We start from the raw sequence: 18,660 nt of genomic DNA, 5'->3' as shown, positions 1-18,660 counted from the left end.
AATCTACCAACCTCTTTCCCACCCAAAAATAAATAAGAGTTGAGGAGTATGCAGGTGGTAGAAAAATTGGATTAGAAAGAGTTTAGCCCTGTTACGTCCTTCCTAATTTTGTCCAGATCCTTGGTGACTTTGTCTTTAATTTTCTTAATTTCTTGAGACTTTTTTTAAACTTCTTTTTGCTGGTTTTCAACTTTATCTTCAATTGTATTCATCTTATTTGCCATCCATATTCTGAACTCCATTTCTGTCATTTAAACAATTTCTTTATAGTTGGAGTTTTCTGCAGTAGCTCCATTGTGATCTGTTCTCATTTTTTTTGTTGCCTGGGTTCTTTTGGTGGTTACTCCTCATTTGTGGATTTCTTTTTAACCCTAGGCTATAGGGTTAAGTTGACCATAAGGTACAGTAAAGGAAGACAAAAAGGAAAACCAAAAAAAAATTATAACTGTACCTACTAATGTCCTCTTTAATGCCCTGGAAAAAGAAAAGAAGAAAGAAAATCTAACTACTTAATAAAATCATCTTTCAATCATCTTTCATGTCTTAGAGAAAAGGCGGGGCTGGGGGAACAGTTATAGCTGTACCTACTAAAGTCTTCTTTGATGTACTGGAAAAGGGGGGGGAAAGAGAAAATAAAACTTAACTGTATTTAACAAAAACCCCATTGAAAATGAAAGAAGAAAGAAAAAGAAAGAAGCATGGAAGAAAGGATAACCCAAAAATCGTAGGTGTAGCCATTTTTGTTAGGCTCCGTTAGGGAGAAGTCACTAGGTGGTGCTCTTCTATCAGCAGTAATAGCAGCTGCTGAAGGTGAAGATCCTTGTCTTTCCTTGAGCCTGGCTCTGTCCAGTGATCAGCAAACTACTGAGAGGTGAGGGAAGGTCCTCCCAGGGTGGTGCTGTGTGCTCAGCCCCAGACCCCGCCAAATCAAGATTCAAAGATTCATATAGGACCTGGAATCTGGAGGGAGGTCCGTGGGGGAACCAGGCCACTCCAAATCTGTCTTTTGCCGGGGGTCTGCTTGGACACAGTTGTCTGAACCCAAGCCAGCCCTGCCCCAGGCCAAACCTAAAGGCTCTGGGAAGCTGTGCCTCGCTGGGCTGAAATGTGTATCTATGGTCCCTGTATTACAGGATCCCAGTGCCCCTCCTTTGTCCCACTGAAGTGTGGTGGTTGCTTCCCCATGCAAGGCTGCCAACTGGGCACCCCCCTCTCCAACTCCGGTGCCTAGATCCTCTTGCGGAACCCGTTGGCTCCAGTTTATTGGTCCAGAGAAGCTACCAGTCTTGTCCCCACAAGACCCACCCCAACCATCCATGGGTGTGCTCCTCCTGGCTGCTCCGAATAGCACCAGCTGCCTTCTGTTTCCCTTCATGCCCTCTGGCCAGTAGGGCAGCTCTGTACAGAGTTCAGGCCAATTCCTGGTTCAACCTAGCATGGCACAGCGATCCCCATGTGCAGGGTCTCCTTGCACACCACAAGTCTCCCCTTCATCTGTTTATTCCCCTGTCCTCTTTTCTTTCCTTTCTTTTTTGCTGCTGGTGGCAGGTGCTGTCCCTCTGTGCCTCCACAGTGCAGTCTCTGAGGGGAGCCACCCCAGTGGGGGGAACTGTCCACACTTCTCCCCTCTCTACTGGGAGAGGCTGCAGAGAAGCTGCCTCTAGACCATCATCTATTTTTGGGGAAAAAAATTCTGTTGTGGTTCTCCTGACATGTGTGAGGTAATATCTCATTCTGGTTTTGATTTGTTTCCCCTGATGATTACTGATTCTAAGCACCTTTTCATGTGTGTGTTAGCCATTTATAGATCTTCTTTGGACAACGTCTATTCCTGACCTTAGCCCATTTTTAAAATTGGTTTATTAGGGGGTTTTTTGTTTTGTTTTGTTTTTTACTGTTGTTGGAATTCCTTCTGTATTTTGGAAATTAACTTCTTATCAGAATACAGTTTGCAAAATTTTTCCCATTCTGTAGGTTTCCTTTTCACTCTGTTGATTCTTTCTTTTGCCATGGAGATGTACATATAGTCTTACTTGTCTATTTTTGCTTTTATTTCTGTGCTTTTGCTCTCATACCCAAGAACTCCTTGTCTAGGAGTTCTACAGTTTTAGGTGTCATGTCTTTTGAGTTGATGTTTGTGTATGGTTTAAGATAAGGATCTAATCTTTCATTATTTTACATATAGATATCCAATTCTCCCAAGCCATTTGTTGAAGAGACTGTCTTTTCCCCATTATATATGCTTGGCACCCTTGTCAAAGATAAATTGACTGTATATTGTGGGTTTATTTGGGGGTTCTCTATTCAATTTAATAGTCTCTGTGTCTGTCTTTATGCCTGTACCACATACTGTTTTAATTACGGTGGCTTCGTAATATAGTTTGAAATCAGGAAGCTGTAAGACATCCAGCTTTGTCTTTCTCTCTAGATTCAGGGTCTGTCATAGAGCTCCATATAAATTTTAGGATGTTTCTATTTCTGTAAAAAATGCCATCAAGATTTTGATAGAGATAACATTGGATTGGTAGATTTGGGGGATAGTAAAGTTACATTTTCTTTATACAACTGTACATATTCATTTTATATTCTTCTAAACCATGAACACAGGCTATGTTTCCATTCATTTGTATCTTTATTTTTTTTTTTTTTGAGGCAGAGTCTCACTTTGTCACCCTCTGTAGAGTACTGTGGCATCATAGCTCACAGCAACCTCAAACTCTTGGACTCAAGTGATTCTCTTCTCTCAGCCTCCCAAGTAGCTGGGACTACAGGCATGGACCACCACACCTGGCTATTTTTAGATGCAGGGTCTCACTCTTGCTCAGGCTGGTCTCGAACCTGTGAGCTCAGGCAGTCAGCCCACTGGGGCCTTCCAGAGTTCTAGGATGACAGGCGTGAGCCACCACATCCATTCATTTATATCTTGAAAGAAGACTCATTTGTAATTGATAAACCAAACTCAGGGCCATATTGCATTTTACTCTTTTTTAGTTTTATTTATTCTTTTTTGCCATAACTTTACTATTACTAAATGTTCTAGGTAGCATTACTTTGTTCTCAGATCGTAGGCTGCACATTTGTTTCAATCAGAAATTTCTCTAGTTTATCGCAAGGATAACTAGATAAATTCATGCAGATCAATGCTAATTCATCACAACTACAAAATGTATGGTCTCCTATTTTCTTTGTCATTTATATCATCATTTATACATGATCCAAAATGTTTTTAACTGTATTCACTACAAAAATGTCCAAAATTATTACAGTCATAACTGGGCTGAGATAAAATATTACAATCAAACATTACAGTCAAAACTGGGTTGTTGAGCATTCAGCCAAATGGAAACTGGTCAGAAGTTGAAGGAACCTTTATGTCTTTGAGAAAACATGACATTCAAAGAAAGTTTTTGTGGAGAACTGTTATTGGGAAGTTAACAAACAGGGGAAACTCCAAATTAAAGTTAGTCCTCAGTAGCAAATTCTAATAAAATGTACACAGAGTTGCTCAGATGAGACCAGGCAGGCAGGTAACAGGGAAAACATCTAACACTTTAGGTGCAATGCATGTATCATCTAGTCTGTGCACAGAGTAGTGTGTGAGCATTTCCAAAAGCCCCACTCCGTTTTCTGCACTCCTCTCATGCTTTTTTTTATGTCTTTAACATTCATAGTCATCATGTTAGATTTACATAACATATACATGTGCATGTGTATATTTGTATTATATTATGGAAGTAATATAATTTGTACATGATGTTTTTAAAAAGAGAAATGAAAATCAGGCATAATTTCATCTCTGTGAAACCAGTATTGATTGTGTGGTCTTCTGGGATTTTTCTCTACGTCTTTTTATCCATGTATTGTGCATGGTGTAAGATAAGGGTCCAATGGCTTAGGATAAGGGTCTAATCCATTCTACTACCTCCATACAAACAAAATTGGTGTGATGTTTTTCTATACTTGTTTCCCAGGCACTTTGCTAGTGCTTATTAATGAGATGGCTATGGTGTCTGTTCTTAAATGAAGCTACTTCCAGTGTGGACCAATGTGAACAAGTAACTCAAAATAACTATCAGTGTGTTAAGAATTATGAAAGAGAAAACACAGAGTACTGGACAGTGAATGGGGGGTGTTACTTAATGTAAGGCATTTAGAGAAAGACCTCCTGCAAAAGTGTATCATTTAGGAAGCTTTTAGCTCCAAGTAATAGATTTTGAATAACAACTAAAAGTGGATTACACCATAAGCACATAGGTTATCTCTAATCACAAGAAGCATGGAGGAAGCAGCTTAAGGAAGTCATTTCTGACCCAGCCTCTCTGGGACTCTCTTGGCCTCCTCTCCATGGTCACAAGATGCTCACAGCAATTCCAAGTGCCGTATCCTTACATGATGATGTCTAGAGGGAAAAAATGGGAAGCTTTCCCCTTGTGTGTCTTTTAAAAAGTAAAGAACCTGGGCGGCGCCGGCCCCATATACCGAGGGTGGCGGTTCAAACCCGGCCCCAGCCAAACTGCAACCAAAAAATAGCTGGGCGTTGTGGCGGGCGCCTGTAGTCCCAGCCTCTCGGGAGGCTGAGGCAAGAGAATCGCTTAAGCCCAGGAGTTGGAGGTTGCTGTGAGCTGTGTGAGGCCACGGCACTCTACCGAGGGCCATAAAGTGAGACTCTGTCTCTACAAAAAAAAAAAAAAAAGTAAAGAACCTTTTCCTGACCCCCACCCCAGGATATTTTGCCTTTGACCTCTTGGGCCAGAATTGTATCATGTGCATATTTCCAACTCAATCATTGGTGAGGATAACAGGAGTCGAGGTTCACCCCTTGCGGGCAAGGAGTGGCCACATATCTCTGAAATATGTTGCTATCCAATATTTTAATAAAATCGGATTCTATTAGCTAGGAAGAAGAAGGGCACTCCATCAGCAGAGCACTAAGTAAATATGATACATCTATACCTTCATTGAAATCCTAATCAGCTATTTAGAAAGAGGCAGATCTATGTGAATTGATAGAAATTTAATTTTGGAGTATGTTAAATGAAGGAGCAAAGGTACAACACTGCATAGAGGATGCTACTATTTGCATAAAAGTAGGAAAATTTCAAAATATTATATGCTGATATTCTCAGAAAATATTTCTGAAAGGATCTAAGAAACTGCAGTGTTTGCTCTGGGGGTAGGATAAGGAAAAAGAGATTCATAATTTTTTTTTTTTCTTGAGACAAAGTCTCACTCAGTTTTATCAGTTACCTTGGGTATAGTGTTAAGGCATCATAGCTCACAGCAACCTCAAAGTCTTGGGCTCAGGTGATCCTCTTGCCTTAGCCTCCCCGGTAGCTGGGACTACAGGCACCCACCACAAGGCCCAACTAGTTTTTCTATTTTTAGTAGAGATGGGGTCTCACTCTTGCTCAGGCCAGTGTTGAACTCCTAAGGTCAACACCTGACCTCAGCCTCACAAAGTGCTAGGATTACAGGTGTGAGCCACTACACCCAGCCAGAGATTTATAGTTCACTATATATCCTTTTGTATAGTTTGGGGTTTCCCCCACCCATGGCCATATAGCTATCATTTATATTGTTGATTAGAAGTAACTAACTATATAGGGAAACCAAGCAGAAAGACATAAAATATGTAAAGTAAAATGTCAGAATACCTTATATAATGCCTTAAACTTACAAAAATACTTGTCAAATTCATTTAATGTTTTACAGTTTTTAAGATGTTCTTACAACATATGTTCACACAAAACTTGTACTCAGATATTCATAGCAGCATTATTCATAATAATAAAAAAGTAGAAACAACCCAAATGTACATCAGCTGATGAATAGATAAACAAAATAAGGTATATACATGCAATGAAATTCATCAGTAGAAAGTAGCGAAAGAAGCTACTATTGGGTGAACCTTGAAAACATTATGCTAAGTAAAAAAAGCCAATTACAAAAGACCACTTATTATATGATGCCACTTATATGAAATGTTCAGAATAGGCAAATCTGTGGAAATAATAAATTAGTGGTTGTCTGGGGAGGTTGAGGGGAAAGAGGCAGTGTCTGCCAAAAGGCACAGGATTTCTTTTTGGGGTGGTGAAAATGTTCTAAAATTAAGATGTTTGTTCCACATTCTATAAATACACTAAAACCCATTGCATTGCATACTTTATAATGGTCAAATATATGCCATGTGATTTGACAATGAAGTTCATGAACTTTCCACCATGCCCTTACGTTGGTTACACTGTACAAACAACTCACTGAGGTTTAATAACCTTGGTATATCAGTGTCTTATAGTTGTGTTCACATCCATGTGTAGTGGTATCTTGCTGAGTGGAACTTATTATTGGTCGTTTTTATGTGCTATTATGAGACTATTGGAGCTTGAATTAGAGCAATGAATAAACATACATTTATTGTTAAACTTGGCAAGAATAGAAGTGAAATCAGGGAAGTGGGAGAAGAGGCAAGATGGCCAACTGAAGCCAGCTTTCAGCAGAGGCTCCCGTCCAGAGGGAGAAATAATGGCCAGAACCAATCCAATAAAGTGGAAGATTGGGAGGTGAGCTGAGAGAGAGGATTGATAGGTTCACATCACCCCTGATGAGGCAAGCTGAGACTCCAAGGAAACAAATTTCAGGTACAAATTTCAGGGAATCCTTCCCTTCCCTACCCCCCATGAGAGTGACTTGAGGCAAGTAGTGAACAGAGGACCTTTTGTTTCACCAAAGGGGAGAGAACAACTGAGAGCTGGGACTCCCTCACAGAGATGCTGCTGCAAGCCCAAGCAGTAAAGTTGAACTAATATTCTCCCTACCTTCCTGAACTCCCAATCCACCCTTCCCCGCTCTCCTGGTGGTCTGGAAGACTACCCCCAGCAGAATCTAGAGTGTCTGGTAGATTTTTGCTAGGATGGGGCATCTCATGAGCTGTGGGGCAGTTGCACTGAAACTATAACTTTAATAGAGGTGGGGAATCGCAAAGGGAGAGAGAATTGCCCTGTGTTAGAAAGAGCATAGTGTGGTAACCATGACACCGATCACTGGGGACCGCAGTGACACCTGCTGGCACCCCACCCATGGGGCACCACCTACCAGCTCCCTGGCTCCCTGCACAGGTCCTGTGACCCACAGCCAGTGGTCAGCAGTGCCGCCCTCCAGCTCCCCACCCAATTCCTGCTACTCGCAGCCTGTGGCTGGTGGCAACACCCTCCAGCTACCTGCGCACAGCAGTACCCCAGACCAGCGGCACCACCCGCACTAGTGGCAGCACCACTCCTGACACTGGTGGCGGCTCCACTGTCCCTCCCACTGGGGTCAAATTTGGGAGAGACACCTCCCCAGTTCTGTGGAATACGGAGGGATCCTGACCGGACTTGCAGGGGTTCCAGAGGTGGAGTGTGGCCAAGGCAGAGGCATGGTCTCTGAGGGAGAAAACCACACTTCTCCATGATAATCTCCAGCTGGGTACAGACACAGGTGGAACACTCCCAAGTTTCCAATGATCACTGGAGGGAATCAGGTCTGAACTAGTCCCACCTGCAGGTTGCACAGTGAGATGGCTTGGTCTGTGAGGCATTGTCTCCTCTTTGACTTAGGTGCAAATCCCTGGTGTACTTGAATATTACAGAGACTTGGGCTGCAGCCCTGCCAGGTAACCAGTGCCTGGGGATAATGGTGATGCAAAGGGGGGAAAGGCACCAGTCCCACTGGAATAATTCTTTTGCTGGGTGGGTTTTTCTGACTCCACAGACTACTGGAGTGAGTCACCCTTGAGCTGCTAGTGGACCCCTGCTGTCCAGTTGCTGGAGACTTTTTGAACTCTCCCACTTGATCTGTGTTTGTGCTGACTGGGACAATTGGTTTGGAACTCTTGATCTGGGCCAATCACCAGGGGACTCTCCAAGCTTATACCCTGGTTGTATTATAGAGAGGGTCTGAGTCTCCTGTCCCAGTTACTGCCAGAGGCAGGCAGGGTGTCTTAATTGCTTGTATTCCTCCACAGCTGAGATTTCAGCCCTAAGTCACTGATCCACTAGGATTGGTCAGAGTCTAGCTAATACAAGACAGACCCACCTGGCCCCATCATACCAAGCAGGTCCCCAGAGTCTCAGGCTGTAGTACTGAACTGGACCTTGGTAAAGCCATGGGGGAAAAGCCACAATCCAGTCCCAGCATTCTGTTAAAGGGCTAATTAATTACATCTTCAGGAGCCCTCAATTTAATTCCACCTTACCAGCTTTTCTAAACAAATGGTGAAAAATAACCATGGGGCAGAATCAGCAGAAAACCTCAGGCAACATGAATAACCAGAGGAGATCAACTCCCCCAGGGTATGACAAAGGAGATGCAATAGATCCTATTCATAACAAATGGCTGAGATGTCAGAAATTGAGTTCAGAATTTGGATAGCAAATAAGATTAACAGAAGTTCAAGGAGTAATTCAAAAGTTGGCTCAAAAGTTCAATGAATTCAAAGATAAAATCACCAAAGATTTTGACACATTGAGGCAGGAATTTGCATCTCTCAAAGACCTGGGAAATACAGTAGAATCTCTCAGTAATGGGATGGAGTAGGCAGATGAAAGGATCTTGGACATTGAAGACAAAGCTTTTGAACACTCCCAAATGCTCAAAGATGAAGAGAAATGGAGAGCAAAGATGGATCATTCCCTGAGAGAGTTGTGGGACCACTCCAAAAAAGCAAACATTTGCCCTACTGGAATTCTGGAAAGTGATGAGAATGATCCGAAAGGCACAGATGCTCTTCTAGAGATTTTAGAGGAAAACTTTCCAAACATGGCAAGAGATGCTAAAATTCCCATAGCAGGCAGTTTCAGACCCCCAACACAACTCAATCCAAATAAAGTATCCTCTAGACACATTGTAATTAACTTCACCGAAGTTAATATGAAAGAGAAAATCCTGCAAGCAACCAGACGTAAGAAAATCATAACCTACAAGAGGAAGAATGTTAGAATGACAGCAGATCTTTCTGCTGAAACTTTTCAAGCCAGAAGAGGATGGTTATCAACCTTCAATCCCCTAAAACAAAACTTTCAGCCCAGGATTCTGTATCCAGCTAAACTGAGTTTCATTTATGATGGAAAAGTCAAATACTTTAATGACATTCACACGTTGAAGAAATTTACTACAACTAAACCAGCTCTTCAGGAAATTCTCAGACCCATCCTCCATAATGACCACCACAATGCTTTACCACCAAAGTAAACTCACTCATGAGCAACGGCTTCTCATCATGGCGGACCCTAGAGATAAGGTGCTTCAGGACTACCACAAGAAGCTGCTGGAGCACAAGGAGATCGACAGCCACCTTAAGGAGTTAAGAGAACAATTGAAAGAACTTACCAAACAGTATGAAAAGTTTGAAAATGATCTGAAGGCCCTATAAAGTGTTGGGCAGGTTGGGTGAAGTGCTTAAACAATTAACAGAAGAAAAATTCATTGTTAAAGCTACAAATGGACCAAGATGTGTTGTGGGTTGTCGTAGACAGCTTGACAAAAGTAAGCTGAAGCCAGGAACGAGTTGCTTTGGATATGACTACACTCACTATCATATTTGCCAAGAGAGGTGGATCCGCTAGTTTACAACATGTCTCATGAAGACCCAGGGAATGTTTCTTATTCTGAGACTGGAGGATTATCAGAACAGATCTGGGAATTAAGAGAGGTGATAGAATTACCTCTTACAAACCCAGAATTATTTCAGTGTGTAGGAATAATACCTCCAAAAGGCTGTTTGTTATATGGACCACCAGGTACAGGGAAGACACTCTTGGCATGTGCTGTTGCTAGCCAGTTGGACTGTAATTTCTTAAAGGTTGTATCTAGTTCTATTGTAGACGGGTACATTGGTGAAAGTGCTCGTTTGATCAGAGAAATGTTTAATTATGCCAGGGACCATCAGCCATGCATCATTTTTATGGATGAAATAGATGCTATTGGTGGTCGTCGGTTTTCTGAGGGTACTTCAGCTGACAGAGAAATCCAGAGAACTTTAATGGAGTTACTGAATCAAATGGATGGATTTGATACTCTGCATAGAGTTAAAGTGATCATGGCTACAAACAGACCAGATACGCTGGATCCTGCTTTACTACGTCCAAGAAGATTAGATAGAAAAATACATATTGATTTGCCAAATGAAAAAGCGAGAATAGACATGTTGAAAATCCATGCAGGTCCCATTACAAAGCATGGAGAAATAGATTATGAAGTAATTGTGAAACTTTCAGATGGCTTTAATGGGGCAGACCTGAGAAATGTTTGCACTGAAGCAGGTATGTTTGCAATTTGTGCTGATCATGATTTTGTAGTACAGGAAGACTTCATGAAAGCAGTCAGGAAAGTGGCTGATTCTAAGAAGCTAGAGTCTAAATTAGACTACAAACCTGTGTAACTTACTGTAAGGTTTTTGATGGCTGCATGACAGACCATTGGCTTTATGTAAAAATAAAATAATGTATATATTGGCAATAATCTCATTAAAAATGTATGAATAAAAATATGTATGAGTAACATCATAATAATTAGTAATTCAATAATTCAACTCCTAAGTTAGATACAGAAGAAATTTGTATGTTTGTTAATATTGCGTTTATTGCAGCAGAAGTTAATGAAAGTGTTGAAGCTTTTTGCATTTGCTTTGTGAGCATTTTGTAAAACATCGAAAATGGTTTGAGATGACTTATTTTATATCATTTGTTTTCCTCATCCTAAAAAGGTGAATAAAATGTTTGAGTCAGTGCTCCTACAAACAAACAAACAAAGTAAACTCACTCAGAAATTATTGATCAAAACCCAACTTCCACAGTAATGAAAGGATTAAAAGCGTCCATTGGTCTTTTGAAAAACTTGACACCCAAGATACTACCAGGCTTATCAATACTCTCAATTAACGTGAATGGCTTAAATTGTCCACTAAAGAGACACAGTTTGGCTAACTGGATACAAAAACTCAGGCCAGATATCTACTGCATACAAGAATCTCATCTTAAAGGATAAATATAGACTCAGGGTGAAGGGATGAACAAGTATAATCCAGGCAAATGGAAAACAGAAAAAAGCAGGGGTTGCAATTTTATTTGCAGATAAATTAGGCTTTAAACTAGCAAAAGTAAGGAAAGACAAGGATAGTTACTTCATATTTGTTAAGGGAAACACTCAACATGATGAGATATCAATTACTAACATTTGTGTGCCCAACCAAAATGCTCCTCAATTTATAAGCAAGACCCTAACAGACATGAGCAATTTGATATCTTCCAGCACCATAATAATCAGAGATTTTAACACTTCTTTGACAGTGTTGGATAGATCCTCCAAGAAGAAACTAAGCAAATAAATTCTGGACTTAAACTTCACCATACAACAATTGAATTTAATAGACATCTACAGAACATTTCATCCTAACAAAATTGAATACACATTCTTATCAGCCCATGGAACATCCTCCAAAATGATCACATCTTAGGTCATAAGTCTAACTTCAGCAAATTTAAAAGAGTAGAAATTATTCCTTGTGTTTTCTCAGAACACCACAGAATAAAAGTTGAACTCACCAATAATAGGCATCTCCATAATCATACAAAGACATGGAAACCAAATAACCTTATGATGAAAGGTAGTTGGGTCAAAGATGATTTTAAGAAGGAAGTTACCAAGTTTTTGGAACAGAATGATAATGAAGATATGAATTATCAGAACCTCTGAGATACTGCAAAGACAGTACTAAGAGGGAAATTTATAGCGCTGCAAGCCTTCTTTAAGAGAACAGACAGAGAGGAAGTCAACAACTTAATGGGACATCTCAAGCAATTGGAAAAGGAAGAACATTCCAACCCCAAACTCAGCAGAAGAGAAGAAATAACCAGAATTAGAGCTGAATTAAATGAAGTAGAAAACAAAAGAATTATTCAAAAGATCAATGAATCAAAAAGTTGATTTTTTGAAAAGTTTAACAGAATTGATAAACCCTTGGCTAGCCTAACCAGAAATAGAAAATTAAAATCCTTAATTTCATCAATCAGAAATGACAAAGGCAAAATAACAACAGACATCTCAGTAATTCAAAAAATTATTAATACTACAAAAACTTCTATTCTCAGAAATATGAAAATCTGAAAGAACTTGACCAATACTTGGAAACATGCCACCATCCTACACTTAGCCAGAAAGAATTAGAAATGTTAAGCAGACCCATATCAAGTACTGAAATAGCATCAACTATATGAAATCTCCCAGAAAAGAAGAGTCTGAAAGCAGAGGGCTTCACATCGGAATTCTACCAAAACTTTAAAGAGGAACTTGTACCTATATTACATAACCTTTTCCAAAGCATAGAAAAAGAAGGAATACTTCCCAACACATTCTATGAAGTAAATATCACCCTGATCCCCAAACCAGGAAAATACCCAACACGAAAAAAAAATTATAGACCAATATCTTTAATGAATATAGATGCAAAAATATTCAATAAGATCCCAGCAAGCAGAATCCAGCAATACCTCAAACAAATTATAGACCATGACCAAGTTGGTTTTATCCCAGGGTGTCAAGGATGGTTTAATATACATAAATCTATAAATATAATACATCATATAGATAACAAAAGAACATATGATTCTCTTGATCGATACAAAAAAAGCTTTTGATAATATCCAGCATCCTTTTACGATCAGAACACTTAAGAAAATAGGTATAGAAGGGACATTTCTTAAACTGATAGAGGCCATCTACAGCAAACCCACATCCAATATCATACTGAACGGAGTTAAACTGAAATCATTTCCACTCAGATCAGGAACCAGGCAAGGTTTCCCATCGTCTCCACTGCTTTTTAACATTGTAATGGAAGTTTTAGCCATCGCAATCAGGCAAGGAAAGGCGATCAAGGGTATCCATATAGGGTCAGAGGAGATCAAACTTTCACTCTTCACAGATGATATGATTGTATACCTGGAAAACCCCAGGGATTCTACTACAAAACTCTTAGAAGTGATCAAGGAATACAGCAGCATCTCAGGTTACAAAATCAACACTCATAAATCTGTAGCCTTTATATAATAATAGTCAAGCTGAAAAAACAGTCAAGGACTCTATTCCTTTCACAGTAGTGCCAAAGAAGATGAAATATTTGGGAGTATACCTAACAAAGGACGTGAAAGATCTCTATAAAGAGAACTACGAAACTCTAAGAAAAGAAATAGCTGAAGATGTTAACAAACAAAAAAACATACCATGCTTGTGGCTGGGAAGAATCAGCATTGTTAAAATGTCAATACTACTCAAAGCAATATGCAGTTTTAATGCAATCCCTATTAAAGCACCACTGTCATACTTTAAAGACCATGAAAAAATAATACTTTGTTTTATTTGGAATCAGAAAAAAACCTCGATTAGCCAAGACATTCTTAGAAATAAAAGCAAATCAGGAGGAATCACACTACCAGACCTCAGACTGTACTATAAATTGATAGTGATCAAAACTGTGTGGTACTGGCACAAAAACAGAGAGGTAGATGTATGGAACAGAATAAAGAACCAAGAGATGAACCCAGCTACTTACACTCCTTATTTAACAAGTGGTACTGGGTGAACTGGCTGGCGAACTGTAGAAGACTGAAACTGGACCCACACCTTTTACCATTAACAAAGATAGACTCCCACTGGATGAAAGGTTTAAACTTAAGATATGACACTATAAAAATACTAGAAGAAAGTGTAGGGAAAACACTTGAAGAAATCGGCCTGGGAGAATATTTTATGAGGAGGACCCCCACCCCCACGCCCACCCCGGCAATTGAAGCAACACCAAAAATACATTACTGGGATGTGATCAAACTAAAAAGCTTCTGCACAGCCAAAAACACAGTAAGTAAAGCAAGCAGACAGCCCTCAGAATGGGAGAAGATATTTGCAGGTTATGTCTCCAACAAAGGTTTAATCTACAGCAAACCAGAATCCACAGAGAACTGAAACGTATTAGCAAGAAAAGAACAAGTGATCCCATCTCAGGGTGGGTAAGGGATTTGAAGAGAAACTTCTCTGGATAAGACAGTGCATGGCCTACAGACATATGAAAAAATGCTCATCGTCCTTAATCATCAGAGAAATGCAAATCAAAACCACCTTGAGATATCATCTAACTCCAATAAGATTAGCCTACATCACAAAATCCCAAAACCAGAGATGTTGGCGTGGATGTTGAGGAAAGGGAACACTTCTGCACTGTGGTAAGAATGCAAACTAATACATTCCTTTTGGAAAGATGTTTGGAGATCACTTAGGGATCTAAAAACAGACCTTCAATTTGATCCTTCAATTCCTCTACTAGGTATATATCCAGAGGACCAAAAGTCACTTTATAACAAAGGTATTTGTACCAGAATCTTTATTGCAGCACTATTCATAATTGCTAAGTCATGGAAGAAGCCCAAGTGCCCATCGACCCATGAATGGATTAATAAATTGTGGTATGTGTACACCATGGAACATTGTGCAGCTTAAAAAAAGATGGAGACTTTACCTCTTTCATGATTACATGGATGGAGCTGGAACATATTCTTCTTAGCAGAGTATTTCAAGAATGGAAGAAAAGTATCCTACTATAAAACCAATTTATGGAGGCGGAGCAAGATGGCAGCCGAGTAACAGCTTCCTTGCATCTGGGCACCGTGAGTCCGGGGAGATAGGATTCCAGGCATCTCTGGCTGGTGGGAACTGCCTATCATCACTCCTATGAGGATACAGGGAGTCAGCGAGAGACTTCTGGACCCCAAGAGGAGGACTAAAACAGTGGAAAACCGGCAAGTGGTCGCATGTGTTCAATCCGTCTAAACCCGCCCACAACTTCCACAGGCACAAGAACTTAAAGAGCAAGAGGAAGTGAAAGGAAAATTAGGGCAAGGAAACAAATAAAAGAAATCACTCATAAGGAAGAATCAGCAGAAAACTCCAGGCAACATGAAGAACCAGTCCAGAACAACCCCGCCAAGGGACCATGAGGTAGCTACTGCAGAGGATTCCACCTACACAGAAATGTTAGGAATGACAGAAAGGGAATTTAGAATATACATGTTGAAAACAATGAAAGAAATGATGGAAACAATGAAGGAAACTGCTAATAAAGTGGAAAATAACCAAAAGGAAATCCAAAAACAGAATCAAATCAGAGGTGAACGATATGAAGAATATAAAAAGGATATAGCAGAGCTGAAGGAAATGAAACAGTCAATCAGGGAACTTAAAGATGCAATGGAAAGTATCAGCAACAGGTTAGACCATGCAGAAGAAAGAATTTCAGAGGTAGAAGACAAAGTTTTTGAGATAACTCAGATAGTAAAAGAGGCAGAAAAGAAGAGAGAGAAAGCAGAACGTTCACTGTCAGAATTATGGGACTTTATGAAGCGTTCCAACAAACGAGTTATAGGAATTCCAGAAGGGGAAGAAGAATGCCCCAGAGGAATGGAAGCCATACTAGAGAATATTATAAAAGAAAATTTCCCAAACATCACCAAAGATTCTGACACACTGCTTTCAGAGGGATATCGGACCCCAGGTCGCCTCAACTCTAACCGAGCTTCTCCAAGACACATTGTGATGAACCTGTCCAAAGTCAAGACAAAAGAAAAGATTCTGCAAGCTGCCAGGAGTAAGCGGCAGTTGACCTACAGGGGCAAATCCATCAGAGTGACCGCAGACTTCTCTAATGAAACTTTCCAAGCAAGAAGACAATGGTCATCTACCTTTAAGCTACTTAAACAGAACAATTTTCAGCCCAGAATTCTGTACCCTGCTAAGCTGAGCTTCAAAATTGACGGAGAAATCAAATCATTTACGGATATACAAACATTGAGGAAATTCGCCACAACAAGACCAGCTCTACAGGAAATACTTCAACCTGTTCTGCACGCTGACCACCAAAATGGATCAGCAGCAAAGTAAGAACTCAGAAATCAAAGGACAGAACCTAACCTCCACACTGATGCAAAAGATAAAACTAAGAAATGGACTCTCACCAAATAAGACGAATAGAATACTACCACACTTATCAATTATCTCCATAAATGTTAATGGCTTGAATTCCCCACTGAAGAGACATAGATTGGCTGACTGGATTAAAAAACACAAGCCATCCATTTGCTGTCTGCAAGAAACACACCTGGCTTCAAAAGACAATTTAAAGCTCCGAGTCAAGGGTTGGAAGACAATTTTTCAGGCAAATGGAATTCAGAAGAAAAGAGGAGTTGCAATCTTATTTTCAGATACATGTGGATTTAAAGCAACTAAAGTCAAAAAAGACTAAGATGGTCACTTTATATTGGTCAAGGGAAAACTACAACAAGAAGACATTTCAATTCTAAATATTTATGCACCCAATTTAAATGCTCCCAGATTCTTGAAGCAGACCTTACTCAGTCTGAGCAATATGATATCTGATAATACCATCATAACAGGGGACTTTAACACACCTCTTACAGAGCTGGACAGATCCTCTAAACAGAAATTAAACAAAGATATAAAAGATTTAAATGAGACCTTAGACCAACTATGCTTGATAGACGCATATAGAACACTCCACCCCAAAGACAAAGAGTATACATTCTTCTCATCACCCCATGGAACATTATCCAAAATTGATCATATCCTGGGACACAAAACAAATATCAACAGAATCAAAAGAATTGAAATTTTACCTTGTATCTTCTCAGACCATAAGGCACTAAAGGTGGAACTCAACTCTAACAAAAATGCTAGATCCCACCCAAAGGCATGGAAATTAAACAATCTTCTGTTGAATAACAGATGGGTGCAGGAAGAAATAAAACAGGAAATCATTAACTTCCTTGAGCATAACAACAATGAAGACACAAGCTACCAAAACCTCTGGGATACTGCAAAAGCAGTTTTGAGAGGAAAATTCATCGCTTTAGATGCCTACATTCAAAAAACAGAAAGAGAGCACATCAACAATCTCACAAGAGATCTTATGGAATTGGAAAAAGAAAAACAATCTAAGCCTAAACTCAGTAGAAGAAAAGAAATATTCAAAATCAAATCAGAGATCAATGAAATTGAAAACAAAAGAATCATTCAGAAAATTAATGAAACAAGGAGTTGGTTTTTTGAAAAAATAAATAAAATAGATAAACCATTGGCCAGACTAACTAGAAATAGAAAAGTAAAATCTCTCATAACCTCAATCAGAAACGATAAAGGGGAAATAACAACTGATCCCACAGAGATACAAGAGATCATCTCTGAATACTACCAGAAACTCTATGCCCAGAAATTTGACAATGTGAAGGAAATGGATCAATACTTGGAATCACACCCTCTCCCTAGACTTAGCCAGGATGAAATAGACCTCCTGAACAGACCAATTTCAAGCACTGAGATCAAAGAAACAATAAAAAAGCTTCCAACTAAAAAATGCCCTGGTCCAGATGGCTTCACTCCAGAATTCTATCAAACCTTCAAGGAAGAGCTGATTCCTGTACTGCAGAAATTATTCCAAAAAACTGAGGAAGAAGGAATCTTCCCCAACACATTCTATGAAGCAAACATCACCCTGATACCAAAACCAGGAAAAGACCCAAACAAAAAGGAGAATTTCAGACCAATCTCACTCATGAATATAGACGCAAAAATTCTCAACAAAATCCTAGCCAATAGATTACAGCTTATCATCAAAAAAGTCATTCATCATGATCAAGTAGGCTTCATCCCAGGGATGCAAGGCTGGTTTAACATACGCAAGTCCATAAACGTTATCCACCATATTAACAGAGGCAAAAATAAAGATCACATGACCCTCTCAATAGATGCAGAAAAAGCATTTGATAAAATCCAGCATCCTTTTCTAATTAGAACACTGAAGAGTATAGGCATAGGTGGCACATTTCTAAAACTGATTGAAGCTATCTATGACAAACCCACAGCCAATATTTTACTGAATGGAGTAAAACTGAAAGCTTTTCCTCTTAGAACTGGAACCAGACAAGGTTGTCCTCTGTCACCTTTACTATTCAACATAGTGCTGGAAGTTCTAGCCAATACAATTAGGCAAGACAAGGAAATAAAGGGAATCCAAATGGGAGCAGAGGAGGTCAAACTCTCCCTCTTTGCTGACGACATGATCTTATACTTAGAGAACCCCAAAGACTCAACCACAAGACTCCTAGAAGTCATCAAAAAATACAGTAATGTTTCAGGATATAAAATCAATGTCCACAAGTCAGTAGCCTTTGTGTACACCAATAACAGTCAAGATGAGAAGCTAATTAAGGACACAACTCCCTTCACCATAGTTTCAAAGAAAATGAAATACCTAGGAATATACCTAACGAAGGAGGTGAAGGACCTCTATAAAGAAAACTATGAAATCCTCAGAAAGGAAATAGCAGAGGATATTAACAAATGGAAGAACATACCATGCTCACGGATGGGAAGAATCAACATTGTTAAAATGTCTATACTTCCGAAAGCAATCTACCTATTCAATGCCATTCCTATCAAAGTACCTACATCGTACTTTCAAGATTTGGAAAAAATGATTCTGCGTTTTGTATGGAACCGGAAAAAACCCCGTATAGCTATGGCAGTTCTTAGTAACAAAAATAAAGCTGGGGGCATCAGCAT

The 18,660-nt window shown here is 39.6% G+C and overlaps 1 protein-coding gene and 1 pseudogene across 3 annotated transcripts in view; both read left to right on the top strand.

Annotated features, from left to right (window-relative positions):
• NEDD4 (NEDD4 E3 ubiquitin protein ligase) overlaps positions 1–18,660 on the top strand; it is a 171,244-nt gene that overhangs the window by 34,705 nt on the left and 117,879 nt on the right. The window lies entirely within an intron of this gene.
• On the top strand, positions 9,242–10,444 carry LOC128587589 (26S proteasome regulatory subunit 10B-like; annotated as a pseudogene).

This window comes from Nycticebus coucang, chromosome 6 (assembly GCF_027406575.1).
Source record: "Nycticebus coucang isolate mNycCou1 chromosome 6, mNycCou1.pri, whole genome shotgun sequence".
NCBI classification, from domain to species: domain Eukaryota; kingdom Metazoa; phylum Chordata; class Mammalia; order Primates; family Lorisidae; genus Nycticebus; species Nycticebus coucang.
The sequence above is the reverse complement of the archived record's forward strand: the minus strand, read 5'-3'. Positions and strand labels throughout refer to the sequence as shown.